The sequence below is a fragment of the Rattus rattus genome, chromosome 14, assembly GCF_011064425.1.
Source record: "Rattus rattus isolate New Zealand chromosome 14, Rrattus_CSIRO_v1, whole genome shotgun sequence".
Classification (NCBI taxonomy): domain Eukaryota; kingdom Metazoa; phylum Chordata; class Mammalia; order Rodentia; family Muridae; genus Rattus; species Rattus rattus.
In genome coordinates this window covers 80,970,848-80,985,575 of record NC_046167.1, presented here as the reverse complement: position 1 = coordinate 80,985,575, position 14,728 = coordinate 80,970,848, and positions in this window count along the sequence as shown.

The following is a 14,728-nucleotide window of genomic DNA, read 5'->3' as shown; positions in this document are numbered from 1 at the left end:
TATCCTGAGTTCAGCATCCTCGCTGATCAGCTGACAAGAAAATGAATGCTTCAGGTCTCATGTGGAAGTTTTTATGCTGTCCTCACTCCAAGAAAGGTCTGTGGCTGAAATGGTTGTAATTTTTAGAGCCTAAGTAAGCGATAGTTATCAGCACAGGAGCTCCACACACCAGACCCGTGCACCACGCCTGGCTGTGTATGTAGCTCATTTAATCATGCAAGCCCCTCCCCCAGCCTTACGTGCAAGCAGAAGTCACGTGACTTGTCCAAAGCCTCAGCGACACAAGCTGTGTCAAGGCCCACCACGTTTGGTGTAAAACAGATTAATTTCTTGTGGGCAAGCTTCCACAGAAGAAGGCTAACAGGCACTGCTTCTGACTGGGTAGATGGTGTCACCGACCTGTCCCAGATCCACACTGTTATGGTTTCTGTGACTCTTTGAAGTCACAGCCTTACTGGTTTGGACTTGACAGGGATAGCATAGTGTGCTCAGTATAGAGCAGCCATGGCCACATATACAAAGTGTGGCTCAAAAATGCTTCCTGATGAGAAGGACTGAGAGAGCATGCAGTTCTGCCTTCCGTGTTCAGGGTTTTGAGCAGGTTACATCTGGTATAACATACACTAAACCCTTGTGCTTAATGACGTACAACACTCGGTGACTTAGCACCAATAGTTTGTGTTCAGCAGAAATCAAGCAGGTGGCGTTTCATGGAAGGGTAAATTTAGTCAAGATAAATTCACTGTATAAACGGTCTAACATTTCATCTGAGGAAATAGATTTTGTTGCCATTAATAAATACTTGAGTGTTTTCTCTGTCCTAGAGGTGTGTGTGTGTGTGTGTGTGTGTGTGTGTGTGTGTGTGTGTGTGTGTGTATTCTTACTTCCTTACAGGCTTCTATTATGATCATCACATAATACACATGAAGACCAATAGGGTGACCACAGGTGGGTGGGACACACCCAGTTGACCTTCCCAGAGCCAGGCACAGACACTTTCTCTCAGACATGGGACGCTAGGCAGACCTACTATAGCCTCTCGAGTCTTGGCTGAAGGAGGGTGGGTCTGAAGAGGAATCCCTCCTTCCCTATTAGTGGGGAAGATGTTGCTAGATGATTGACAAGGATTCTGCTTCCTGAATGGAGATTCAAAAGGTGAGATAAGAAATGGTTTCAGAGGGTCTGGAGAGGTGGCTCAGCAGTAAAGAGCACTGATTGCTCTTCCAGAGGTCCTGAGTTCAATTCCCAGCAACCACATGGTGGCTCACAACCATCTGTAATGAGATCGGATGCCCTCCTCTGGTGTGTCTAAAGACAGCTCAGTGTACTTATATATAATAAATGAATAAATCTTAAAAAAAAAAAAAAGGTTTCAGAGAAGCCTGCAGCTACTGACCATTGAACAGCAAGGATCTTTTTCATGTGGTTTGAAGAAAAAAAGCCACCTCAGGATGTGTCAGGAAGTGGGATGCTCTTAACAGCTACGTTTGGTCTTTCTGCTGCTGCTTCTGCTTGGACTTGATGGGCTATAGGCATACCCAGATCGCTTATAGAACTCAGAACATTGCATCTGAGCAAGTCTGCCCTTCAGGGTGTTTCTGGAACCGCTTGGCTGTGGAACCAATTACTGAGGATGACAGACGGTCTGCACTGGTGAGGTAGCCATCACCTAGTTCGTGGAATTTAGGTTCTGACTCCTTTCTGCTCTTTCCTTGGACACTAAGGTGCCTGCCTTCTTCCACCTGCAAACTACATCTGAATTTTGTTTCTGATTCTCCTCACTCTCTACCAGGCTGTAGGGCTCCTTCTCCCTCATAACCTTGAGTGCCAATGGCTATAATAAGCCAGTATGCTCTGTGTATGTCTGTGTAACCATTTGTGGTTCTGTACCCACGTGGGGCCTTGAAATGCTGTCTTCTGAGACAGCACCTTGTGGTGATCACCTGTAGCTCTTCCTGCTTTTTCCAGGCCTGTCATTGAGAACAGCCAACATCTGCTCTGTGGCAGCATCCATTATGGCCCTCTAAAAGCTTGCAAGAGGTTGCACATATCTGTCTGTCTGTCTGTGTCTATCTGCCTGTGTCTGTCTGCCTCTCCTTTCTCTTTCTCTCTCTCCTTTGTGTGTGTGTGTGTGTGTGTATTTATCAATCATTTTACTGAGGACTTATGTGCCAACCCTGTGTTACAGACCCAATCTCAAGCCCTAATTTCTTACATATGCCCATCATATAGTGGAAGGAAAATTGTTTCAGTCACTTGTTCGAATAAGAAGATCTGTCGGAAGGTCACATCCACGTCTGACTTAACCATCACCATCTTTTCCTGAAACAATAAACTCACGTTAAATAAGTAATTACAGATTTCCTACCGTGCGCTGCTATGCTAGAGGCTGGCCATAAATAAAAAGGAGGAAAAAAAGGATGTCATTGCTGGTGGGGAAGTATTCCTTATCAGAAGGAGGAGCAGACGCTTTCATCCCAAGTTTCTACCTCTCCGGGCTGGCTGTAGCACTCTGCTGGACAGCCAGAGTGGCAGAGCTCCCCACCCCCAGCCCACCCCCACCACACCCTCAAACCACCCCCACCACACCCAACCCACACCCAACCTACCCCACCACACCCTCAAACCACCACACCCAAGCAGAGGCACAGATACAAGTGGGAAGCCTAGAGCAGTGTTCTCCCTCCCCAGTATCAATCAAAAAGAAAATGGCGTGCCCAGAGTTGGGCACCCCGTGTGATGCTGTGGTGACAAGTGCATGGTGTGCGTGCGTCTACCAGATGTGTGTATCAGATATGTATGTGTATCAGGTGTGTGTCTATCAGATGTGTGTGTATCATCTCTCTGTGTATGTGTCCATGAGATCTGTGTATGTATGTGTGTGTGTCTATCAGATTTGTGTGTATGTGTATATCAGATGTGTGTATATGTGTGTGTATGTGTATCAGATGTGTGTCTATCAGATGTGTGTGTATCATCTCTCTGTGTATGTGTCCATGAGATCTGTGTGTGTGTGTGTGTGTGTGTGTGTGTGTATCAGATGCATGTGTATAAGATCTATATGTGTGTGTCTGTAATATCTGTGCCCAGAAGCAGATGGTGGACAATTCATACCATAAGGGAGTATCTATCTCTTGGATGCTCCAAGTTTTATTTTCTCTGTTCAAAAGAATCAAATATTCTGTGGCAACCACATACTTCTGATCTAATCAGATAACACATAAATATTATTAAGAGACTTTAATTTTAGAGAAGCCCGACTGACCGCGCACTGTTCCGGCAGTCCCCTCTCATTCCCCCACTTCTGTTCCTTCTGTGGGAAAAGAATGGTGCTCTCTGCCTGTCAGCCATACCAAGTCATGAGTGCTTCTCATTAGGAACGGGAGCCTTCAACCTGGGCTTTCCTGAGTTTCTTCTACTTTTCAGTGCCAGCTGAGCACTTTCCTGGACAGCCAGAGCTACTCCATCCCCACCCCCACCCTTACCCCCTACCCACATCCTTACTCCCACCCCACCCCACCCACATCCCCTCCACACAGAAGAGGAGGCACAGATAGAACTGAGAGGCCTGGAACAGTCCTCTCCCTCCCCCTATTTCTCAGAACCAGGCATGCTTTCTGGTAAACAGCCAGGGCAGGGGGTGGCTAGAGGCTCAGGGTGTCCTCAGCCCCCACATTCTCCTCTGCTTTATTGGATCTTAGATAGCAGAGCATGTGGTCAGAGCCAGGCAGAAGATGGCACCCTAAAACCCTGGCGGCAGGAGCTCGCAGGTCCTCCCTGCAGACCTACTTACTCTGGCTGGGCTCAGTAAGGACCAGAGAACAGTGGCGATTGCTAACAGAAAGCAGAGTGCCACACAGGTGGGCACACTCGGTCCCCGTGGAATCCACGCTGTTCTGGAAGGGCACACTCTGCTCTGGGGCTTTGTCGAGTCCTCCCAACAATGGAGTTGATTTATGTATGCCTTTATTTATGATTAATATATGCCATTAGCACGTGTCCCTAGCACATCATATTGCTTGGTAAGCTGTCCGTGTCCCTGAGTAAGCTGGGGAATCCTCAAAGGCAGTGCTGTGTCCTCATTTGCCCGTGCTGAGCCTCCCAGGATATCTGCCCTGTACATGGCCTTCGGAGTGCTCCCTGAGGCATTTGGGAAGCGTCTGTGTCTTTGACTCTCAACTTGTTCAGCTATCTAATGGGAATAGTGGTTGTTAGCATACACTGTTTCTGTACATGAAGTTCACATGGCCAGCGTGCTCGGAGTCACTAAAGGACAGGCGTGAACAAGGTGTTTTTATTGCCTTTTCCTCGGTGAATTTTGTGAGCTGCAGTGCGGGCTCTGGAAACTGAGCCTGGGTCCTTGGCGAGAACAATTAGTGTTCTTAAACCGTGGAACCCTCTCTCCATCCCCTTGTTCACAGATACTTAATTTGATACAAAGTATCTCCCGAAATGATTTTGATTAACACTCCATATGCAGGGGGGTTTCCATGGAACCCCCTCTCCATCCCCTTGTTCACAGATAATTTGATACAAAGTATCTCCCAAAATGATTTTGATTAACACTCCATATGCAGGGGGGTTTCCATGGAACCCCCTCTCCATCCCCTTGTTCACAGATAATTTGATACAAAGTATCTCCCCCAAATGATTTTGATTATCACTCCCTATGCAGGGGGTTTTCCGTGCTCTTAATTATGACTAGTGTTTGGCGCTGATATGGCCAGTTTGTTGTTGTTGTTATTTTGTTTTGTTTTGTTTTGTTTTTCAGAATCTAGGTGTTCCGACACACATGTGTTGTGGGTTGTAGTAGTGTCTCACTTTTGGTGTGAACTCACCTCTCCTGAATGTCTGCAGAGGCCGACCGAATTCTTACACTTTGTCTTTGCTACGGCAAACGTCTTTTCTATTTACTATTTTGTTATTTTTATGGTTTTGCTGTTTTCTTCACTTTCAAGGATTCTATAAGCCGAATGTAAACCCCTTGTTAGCCACATGACAGGAAAGGATTTTCTTACTATTTCTACCTTTTCCTTCTCTCACCAGCTCATCGGGGTCTGCCAAAGAGTAGACATTTCCTCCTTACATTCACCAGGAGCCGGATGGGAGGGTGAATGTTTACAGGATGTTTTCTGCCTGTGTCTCATAACTGTAATAAGATAACCAAGGTAGGCGTAGCTCACAGAGCAGATTCGCTTCGGCTCCTGGATGTGGAGGTGAAACATCTGGGGTTCCCTTCTGTGGCGACTGCTGCCCACAGAGATCAGAAAGCTGTGAGCCGGGACTGGACTTACGACAGCTGTGAACAGCCATGTGGGTGCTGGGAATGAAACTCATGTCTTCTGTTAGAGCAACGAGGGCTCCCTAACGGCTGAGCCACCTCTCCAGCTACTCTCTCACCTTTCTACAGCCAGCAAGCCTCACGGAGAAGGCACTCCGCCCCATGGCTTTTTCTAATTCCCTTCATTCTCTGAGGACTCCACTCCAGTCAGACGACTACTCCTTTGAGATATCTCAGGATGGAGATTAGACGTCAGCACACCAGGTCTTCTGAACACTGAGACCAGAACAGACAGGGAGGAGAAGAAAGGGTTTTTGAGAGCTGTAAGCACTAGAACATGTATTCCGCTTGCCTCTATAAGAACATAGTGGGCAGTTCTAAGAGATTCATCTTCTGAGAACTCACCATGATCAGGAACGGGCGGGACACCTCATCTCCTCCCCACTACCGCCCTGTGGGAAGGGTCTATTCTTGTCCCCACTTCTTAGCTGCACGTTGAGTCTCAGTAGCCAGAAGTAACTGCCACTGCTTGAGGTCACACATAAAGAGCAAGCCAGAAAGAACTGAACAAGAGCCGTGGGGCTCACCGTTAAATTTGTGGCTGCAGAATCAGATGTTGTATCACCCCAAAGAGAGTGCCCTTCCCACTGAGCCATATGATCTCCTTAACAAGCAGTTTCCCACCATACAACTCTCAATGTCAGACCTAATCGTCAACCTATCACAGGAGACCAATGTGTACTCAGTAGTTAAGAGCACTTGGCTTTGATTCCCAGCACCCACATGGTGGCCCACGACTGTACGTAGCTCTAATTCCAGGGACTCTGGTGCCCTCTTCTGGTCTCGACGGGCACTGTACCCACACAGTATATAGACATGCAGGTCTAATACACAAAGACAAAATAAATAAATAAATAAATAAACAAACAAACAAATAAATAAATAAATCCTTAAAGAACACCCCCCCCTGCAGGAACAGAAGACTGTGCTCCCTCTAATCAGATCCCCCTGGAGCTGTACCACACCCTGCTCCACTCTGCCCTGCAGCCCACAGCACCCTGAGCTTCCTCCCAACCTGTCTTAGGATGATAGGGACCTGTCCCCCGCATGAATCTGAGCCCCAGGCTGTGCAGAGGAGAGCGGCATTCATTCAGCATAGCCTCCCTATCTATCCCCATAAAATCTCATCCAGATGCGTTGGAACCGAGCTAGGGTGGGACACATCTCCTGCCATCCGTGGGTCACTGTGGCTGGTGACTCAGTTCGAGCCAGTCAAGGGAGACTCGTGTAGCAGCCTTTGGTTTACGTGTGTTCCCGTCCGTAATGGGGATAGACGTATAATCAAAAGTTAGCTGAAGCTTAAAGCCCACTAGGAATCTTCTCCATCCCACCTAGTAAACCTTTCCTGAGCTAACAACTCAAGACTGAAGCTCTGCCTTCCAGATCCATTGCCTCTGGGCTGCATCGGCAGCTGTGGAATGGCAGCTCATGAGCATGGGTGTGACATTTAAAAACCACTTAATTTATAGGAGCAGTCTGGACTCGACCACGGCCTATAATGTCACTGGTTCATCCTCACACGGAACTTGCTAGGAAAAGTAAATTCCAAAACCTACCACGCCAGAAGATCAGCAGTTAGGAACAGCCACCAGGCCCAGAGATTCTGACGCCTGCAAAAAGTTTAAGAGCCACCCCTTCCCCGTCCGGATCCTCTTGTTTCCTCACGTGGAATGGCCTGCAGGATCACCTAGAGCACATCTGAAAGGGTCAGACCCTTGTGGTGCCAGACTCAGTCAGAAATGCAGATAGAAATTTAAAGAGGGCAGGACGAAGGTGTGCGTTCTGGTCTGCAAGCCTCCCGATGCTCGGCTAGTGCGGAAGATGCCGGCTGCAGAGGTAGGCACAGGCAGTCATTTCCTGCCTTGTCGAAGGTTTCAGAACATGGATGAGAAGAGTTAATCTTCCTAAAATAAAGGACCCCCTCCCCCCCTTCCCGAGTTACCACTTAATAAGGATGAACCAGATGGCGGAGGTAGGTCAGACTGGGAGCACCATGGCAGTGTGTCCTTTCCTCAGAGGTCTTTACTCTTAAAAACTACAGATGTGCTCCGTAGGCCTAAGCAGCCTGTCTGGGAGGGCTGGTCCCCGGGGCAGAACCGCTAGACTCAGGCCTGCTGCCACTCTCCCTGTGGGGAGAAAAAGCAACAAAGCAATTTCTGCAGGGCAGTGCATAGTGGCTCTTTACTACAAAGGTGATTATTCTGCACAAAGAGAAATAATTAAAACAGCCAGCCACATTTCCTTCTGGCCAGTTCCTCCTTCCAAACACTTTACAGCCAGACAAACAACAAATGTGTCAAAACACTATAAGCTTAGGGAGGGGGAACTCATTAAATGCCTGGCTCTCCGAGAGCCAGCCTCGATTTTGGCTTTAGATGTTATTAGTTCTCCTTTTTTATTAAAAATGGTGATCAAAGAACTCGCGCAGGGCCTTTCCGTCTTCTTTCCTTTCCCGAAATCATTAATTATAGCTGGAAAAATGAAGTCTTTCCTCGGTAAGTTGTGGGCTTGGCGTAGGTTATTGGGGTTCATGGCCCCTGTCCCCCAAAAAACAACACCCTAGAAATCCTTAGATTTCGGGGGGATAGCAACTCCAACCCATGTCTCCAGAGTGGGCCACTGAACAATTTAAATGGGCAGTTGAAGATCTAGTAACCTGGAGAACGGTTTGACAGCAACACAGACAGCTGCCGTGTTATTAACACATAAAGGTATAATACATTTAGGTAGAAGTGTATTTAAACGTGTTTAAGCCACCGCTGGAAAGGCAGGCTTACGCTGGGAGGAAGGGAAAGAGTTAAGTGTTGGCCTGAGAAGTCCCAGGAGGGGTTGGGGCTTCTGGATAGAAGTGGGGGGTAGTGGGGGGGGGCAAATTCCACACCAGTAGGCCTCTTCTCCAAGTCTCCTTTTAGAACCCTCTTCCCTGGTTCATTTCTCTCTTGAAAACTCAAATGAGGGAAACTTGACATTTGAACTATTTATACCTGTGAGGGGAATGTGAAACTGAAATGGGCCTCCTTTTTGCAAAGGAAGGTGGATCTCTCCCAAGAAACTCGTGAGCAGACCCCTGCTGTGGCAGCCTTGAGGTGCCTGCTAGCTGACTGGCTGGGATTAGCACATCTGTCCTGAACAGCTGGATGCTGCTTCAAAGGAACCTTCCAGGGCCAGAAAGAAATTTGGCTCACTGAGAAAAGGGACTTCCTCAAAAGTGGGGACCTTCATTGGATTTCCGAGACCCACAGAGTGGAAGGACAGAAAAGAATGTGTCCTGCTGTCCCTTGACCTTCACACATGGGTTGTAGCACACATGTGCACACATAACAAGAAGCCTAGTGCAGAGAGGGCATGGAGTACTGGTGAGTAAATGGTCAAAGCCTCCATGCTGGTTTCCACAGAGTCTGCCATGCACTTGTATTTGAGCGTGTCGTATACCTCAGACAATTTAGCCCTTCTGAGAAGCCTTTGAGGGAAACATCATTTTTCCTCAGCCAAGACAGGTGAGGAACAAGAAGTAAATGATTTGCCCTGCTGAACGATTTTGACATGACTTAAGAGTAGCCCTGTGGGGATTTGAACTTGGATCTTGCCCTCCACTGTTTTCTTGCTAGGCTCAGCTCCAACAGGGAAGATGGCTGAGTTAGCTACCGTACTCAGTCATGTGCTTTCCTAAGCCTTTCTTCATCGTGGTTCACTAAAGAATCACCATGGGGTCCGCGTCCACAATGTTCAAGCTGGAAAAAGAGTGGGCATCAACACAGATAGACATTGTGTTCTTGGGTCCAAGCATTTAACTGGAAATGCAAAGCATCTCCTACCCCAGGTCCAGCGTAGCTGTACCACAGTCCATAGTGTATCCATGAATTCCAAGGAGACACAACAGCAGACTCAGTCTTATGCAATCCATACATGTTTCTATGTACGACTTGCGTTGTATAAATATCTCTTTAGCCTTGTGTCACTGCCAACGCTACCCTCATATTTTAGTTCTCCCGCAACGTGTTTTGATCACGCTCAACCCCATCTCCCAGCTCCTCCCAGTTCATCCAACAATAACCGTAAGTATCCTGTGGAATAAATGTGTAAATGCACATGGATGTTCACACTAGTGATGACTCTTAAAGCATACCGAGAGGTTAAAAGAGAAATTTTAAGAAGGCAGCGTCCAGTGCAGGTGAACTTCACTGGGGTGAGAAAGCCTCATTTTCCTCTTTTGTGAGGCAGAGGACATAGCCATGGTTGCTTTATGAAGCTGCTGGACGGGTCACCGTACCCATTTTGTAAGATCGTTGGGAGACAGCGCATCTGTTTTATGAGACCTTTGATAGACATTCCGTGAGAACTTGTGTCCTGTTGCTGGCACACCACCAGCGTCCAGGAAATTTTATCTCCCCCTCCGCTGTTTCTCTCTGGTCTTCTTTGCAGTGACTTCTCAGCTTCTGCTTGAGGAGCATGGTGGGAACACACGCTGCTCGTTACGAAGTGTGCAAATTAGACCCTGTGCCATGCAGCAGCTTCCTGAACCGCCCGGGGGTTCATGACCCTTAGAATAACTTATTTTAGTCTTTCAAGATTTTTTCAGTCAAAATACTACCACTTCGGGTTTGTTTGTTTTTTTTAATAGACAATATATTTCTAATTACTTTCTCATCTAACATTTCAGTAAATAAGATCAAGAAGGCAACAAGAGGGATGATGTACATGTGTGTGTATGGTGGGGAGGTCCATTCAAACCAGAAGGACCAGAGACCATGCCTGTAATCTCAGTACCGGGCATGTAGAAGGATCAGAAGCTGAAGGGTTTCCTTGGCTACATAGTGAGTTCAAGACCAGCTTGGGCTTCTTGAGACCAAGAAAGAAAACTGCAGGAGGTAGTGGTGGAGAGGAAGAAAGAAAGAAAGAAAGAAAGAAAGAAAGAAAGAAAGAAAGAAAGAAAGAAAGAAAGAAAGAAGCTTTGCCTACCTGAGAACCCCTAAAATTTGCAAAACAAAAACAACTGCCCTTTCTATTTAGCCCGCTAGGGGTCTCTGCCCCCCCCACAACTGGTACAGACCAGTATATGCTTGGGAGCAGCAGCATGAGGATGCCAAGGAGACCATGCCTATGAAACCACACGGAAGGCGCTCTCCTCCTGTGTAGACACTGCCCATTCACTAGCTCCACTGTGCCTGGGCATCTGCTAGGTCACAGAAACACCGGCACGGCTCAGTCCAAGGGGCCTTTCAAGTATCTTTTTGCTGCTACCTATGTGACTGTCTTGAGTTACCAGGTTATTTTTGTTGTTGTTGTTGTTGTTGCTGCTGCTGCTGGTTTTTGATTTTTGATTTTTTTTGTTTCGTTTTTTTTTGTTTTGTTTTGTTTTTTTGTTGTTTTTTTTGTTTTGTTTTTGTTTTTGTTTTGTTTTGCAATTTTCCACTTAGGAAACAAAATCAAAAGATCTTTGGCCAGATCATGACTCTAAAAATGTGGGTATGGACACAAGTAAACCAAAGAGGCTGGACTAGGACAGGCAAGTGCTGGGAAGCAGGGTGGGCGGACTAGAGAGGTACTCAGCCAAGAACTTCATACTAAATGACAGACAACATGGACCCTACCATTCCGCTGCCTCTGAGAGCAGTTGTATAGGGTTTAGAACACAACACAGGTCAGTGTGGGGGTTCAGCCATCCTAAGGAATCCAGGCTTGACTTTCCCAGACCCATGTGTAGGCTGGGCACCCTCTCTATCCCCCATGCCCAGGTACCCAGGAGAGTAGATACCCAGCCCAAGGAGACACAAGTGTTGCTCTGATTCCCACAACCTGAGTCAGTCAGGCATGAGGGAGCCGATACATGTCAGCTATGGAATTGATCGTGCCCATTAGGCTCCTTGTTGTGGACTCACTGCCCGTCCCAGACTTCCAGACCTAATAAATCACTAACACCGAGAGAGCTCTCTATGCCTCTTGTGTATTCATTATCGACCACTGAGATTTATATGGGATGTGGGAGAGCCCACTGGGCACGCTGCGTGCACCACCCTAAGTTACAGTGTGTGGCTAATGAAGACAAGGGCCCTGGCCGCAAGGACGGATGCCTTTTCTAACGTCACCCGCTTACGTGCTTTCACACTCACGTTCTTCCATCTGTGAGGTATCTGTGAATTTCTGCCCGGATCCCTTGGGGCCAGTGGAGGCCAAATTGGTAAGGAGTGGGAATCATGGGTGAATATCGGGCATCGTGTGACTCTACCCTTGGTGTAGGACTTGGCTCCTTTGTGGCCACACTGTGGAGAAGAAATAACTGTAGCAGCAGGTGTAGATGAACACACGTGTCTACGGCCATATCACCCTGAACGCATCCGTTCTCCTCTGAACAAACATTCCCAGAGTCACAACCCCACCCCTCCAGGGGTGGAGCTAACTTGGCCACTCCCATCTCCGCAGAGCCCTCTAGAAGAGGTGATCAGTTCCTTTAATAAGAAATGAGAAGGGGTTGGGGATTTAGCTCAGTGGTATGGGTTCGGTCCCCAACCCCAAAAAAAAAAAAAAAAAAAAAAAAAAAAAAAAAGAAAAGAAACGAGAGGGAATTCATAGTTGCCTGCAGGTACGCCAGTCACTAGTGAGTCAGTGAAAGAGACGTGAAGGTTCCCCCAAGAGAGCTTGTCTGGGTTTAGAGGACAGGAGCTCAGACAATGGAGGAAGAGAGCAGAGTCTTAGGGACTGAGATAGGGTAAAAAAGACCAGCCCATGGCGTGGGCCCTATGGTGACGGAACTGTCTAGGGAGCAGGGTTGCTGCAGCTCGGCACTGGCATGGTGCCTGCCCTCTTTAGGGTTCTAGAGCTTGATCTGTAAGGAATGTTAGAGGTTTCTATGCAATGCCCTGGTTTGGGGATAGGAAGCAGGGTATGCAGTGTTCTTTGATCCCAGTCTGTGAAGCCGAGGACATCACTGGCTATCGGAGGGAGAGTATTGGGGATTCAGTGAAGCCGCGCATGCGTTCTGTACTGTCCTTGAATGACGCAGTAAGTGGTTGTGCCTGCCATTACCACCCACCTTCTGATAGAGCAGCCAAGGCTTCAAGGAGGCTGCGTTAGGACTGGACTCCGAGTCTTACAGGAGCTGCCTCCGTGGGAAAGAGAGTCCAAGTCTTTCAGGAGTTGCCTCCGCGGGAAATAGATGTGGGGGTTAGAAACAGAGTGGCAGGGGTTTGGGGGCAGGTTTCAGTATCTGAGGGGTCCCCACTGAGTTTTGACACAACCGGGTCCATGGCCGTCCTTGGAGGCACAGGGCGGCACTGTCACTTCCAAGTGGAGCCTGAAGTTAATGGGGCAGTGTGCAGGATGCATGGCTGTATCACTCAGTCCTGGAGTGGGCTTGCTCTGGCCGCAAGGACAGCATCTTCGTGTGAGCTAACACCTTTGGATTACTGTACAGCGGAAGGTTGCCTCATACTCAGAGTCGGAGCCCACAAAGGTGACAAGGCCCTGTGAGTGGGTCCAACACCCCCGCCCTGTCCCTCTCCCTCAGAAAAGCCTGACAGGTATCCATCTCCTGGAGCCGGCAGAGTTGCTCTGAGAGAAGACTCTGAAAGCTGCCACTCAGCTGGGCAGAGCCTCATCCGTTAGAGCTCTTGACATTTCTGTGAAGGAGGAGAGGCTGCCCCACCGTGCTGAGGCTCCTTGCTGCTCCACAGACACACCACGGACACATCTATTTACCTACCCCTCCTTCCCCATTCTGCTGATTCTGGGGAGAAGCCAAGTCAAAACAAACACTTACTGAGTACCTACTGTGTGTGTGTGTGTGTGGAGGGGGGGTAGCGGGATCGTTCCTCTACTTATCAATTCTTACACCCTTAGTAGAGTCACCAGTCAGGAGACATGGAGTCACTGTGATTAGTAACAACTATTTAAAGCTCCCAGCAGAGGACTACCTGTACCCCAAGCTTGCCTGGATAAACGCTCTTGCTGTCAAGATAAATCTATCCTCTTACTATGTGAAAACCAAGGGGTTGAGTAGCTGAGAGCCACGATATGAGTAGGAGAGAGCGTTGGGTTCAACTCATGCCCCAACTGCATGGCGACTGACTGGTTAGCTGGAGGAGCCACGGGAGGTGAGAAGGAGGCTTGTGTCCCTTCATCATGGAAGATGAGCAGACACAGCACTGCCTTCTGGGATGAGGCCAAGGCCAGTAGCTAAAAAGAGAGGACTTAGAGATGACGCTCACTCCGTGAACTACAGAAAGGTTTCTGGGCTCTTCCCAAGTCCAGGAGGGCAGCTACCCTGCCGGGCTGGACACAGAACTGGAAACCTAGTTCTGCTGTTTTCCAGAACGGTGACCCTGGCTTGTGCCTTAGCTTCTCAGAACCTGAGTGTGAGTCTTGTAGAAGCAGGCGGCCTTACTTGGTATATTTGATGCATAAAATGGTCTCGAAGGAGGTAGGATTTCCCAGATAACTGTTCTCCAGTCCAGAGCCTGATGTGCTGATGTAAGATAATGCTGGTTCAGGTTCGAGAACGCCTGGGTTTGAATCCTCGCCACACTGTGTATTCTCTGTCTGGTGTTAAGTCTGACTCAGCTTACATGTAAACCAGCCATGGCACTGCCCATGTGTGCAACAGGGGCCGACTGCTTAGCTTAGCATGTGCCTCACTCTTTGCCAATTGCTTTGCAAGAAATAAAGACAGAACAACAACAACAACAACAACAACAACAACAACAAATAGCCAACGTGGATGCAGCTTTTGTGTGGTCATGGTCAAAGCTGTGAATGCAGGGGACACTGGTCAGGAGACCAGCCTTGTCCCAACCTCCTGGTGACAGAATGCCACCAAGTCCAGGGATGAAGGTCCATGTAACCAAGAAGCAAGCCCCACATCACAGAGCCTGGCCTGGAGAAAGAGGAATGAACAGGGGCCTGTGACGAAGAGTTACAGATGGGACTGGAGGTGCGATGGCCAAGGAAGGTCACGGACACTGGGAAAGCTCTCGCCTTGCAGTTCCCCCTTAGGAACTGATGGTGTTTGTTACCATATTAAAGGCTACAAAAGAGCAGAGAAGTTACCCAGCCATGATGAGGTTCCCCAAACTGCCCCACCTCCAGACTCTTTTTTCCCTACAGAAGACCTCTGAATCATCCTTTTAAAAATCAATGTTCTGCCAAGCGCATCCCGGAGACCTGAACTCTGCAGTTCCTCTGTAATTAGCTGTTTTTGGCAGCTGAAGGCAGGCGTCTTTCATCTGGTTATTCCTTAGACCCGGGTGACAGTAGGGCTGGTGGGAGCTGCTCTCCAGGTGGCCCATTCACTCCCTCCACCTTTCCTTGGGAATTGATTCCTCCTCCTTCTTGAATGTCTTACCTGGTACATTTCTTCCCATCTCTTTGTTAGCAACCCGGTTTCACTCTGTC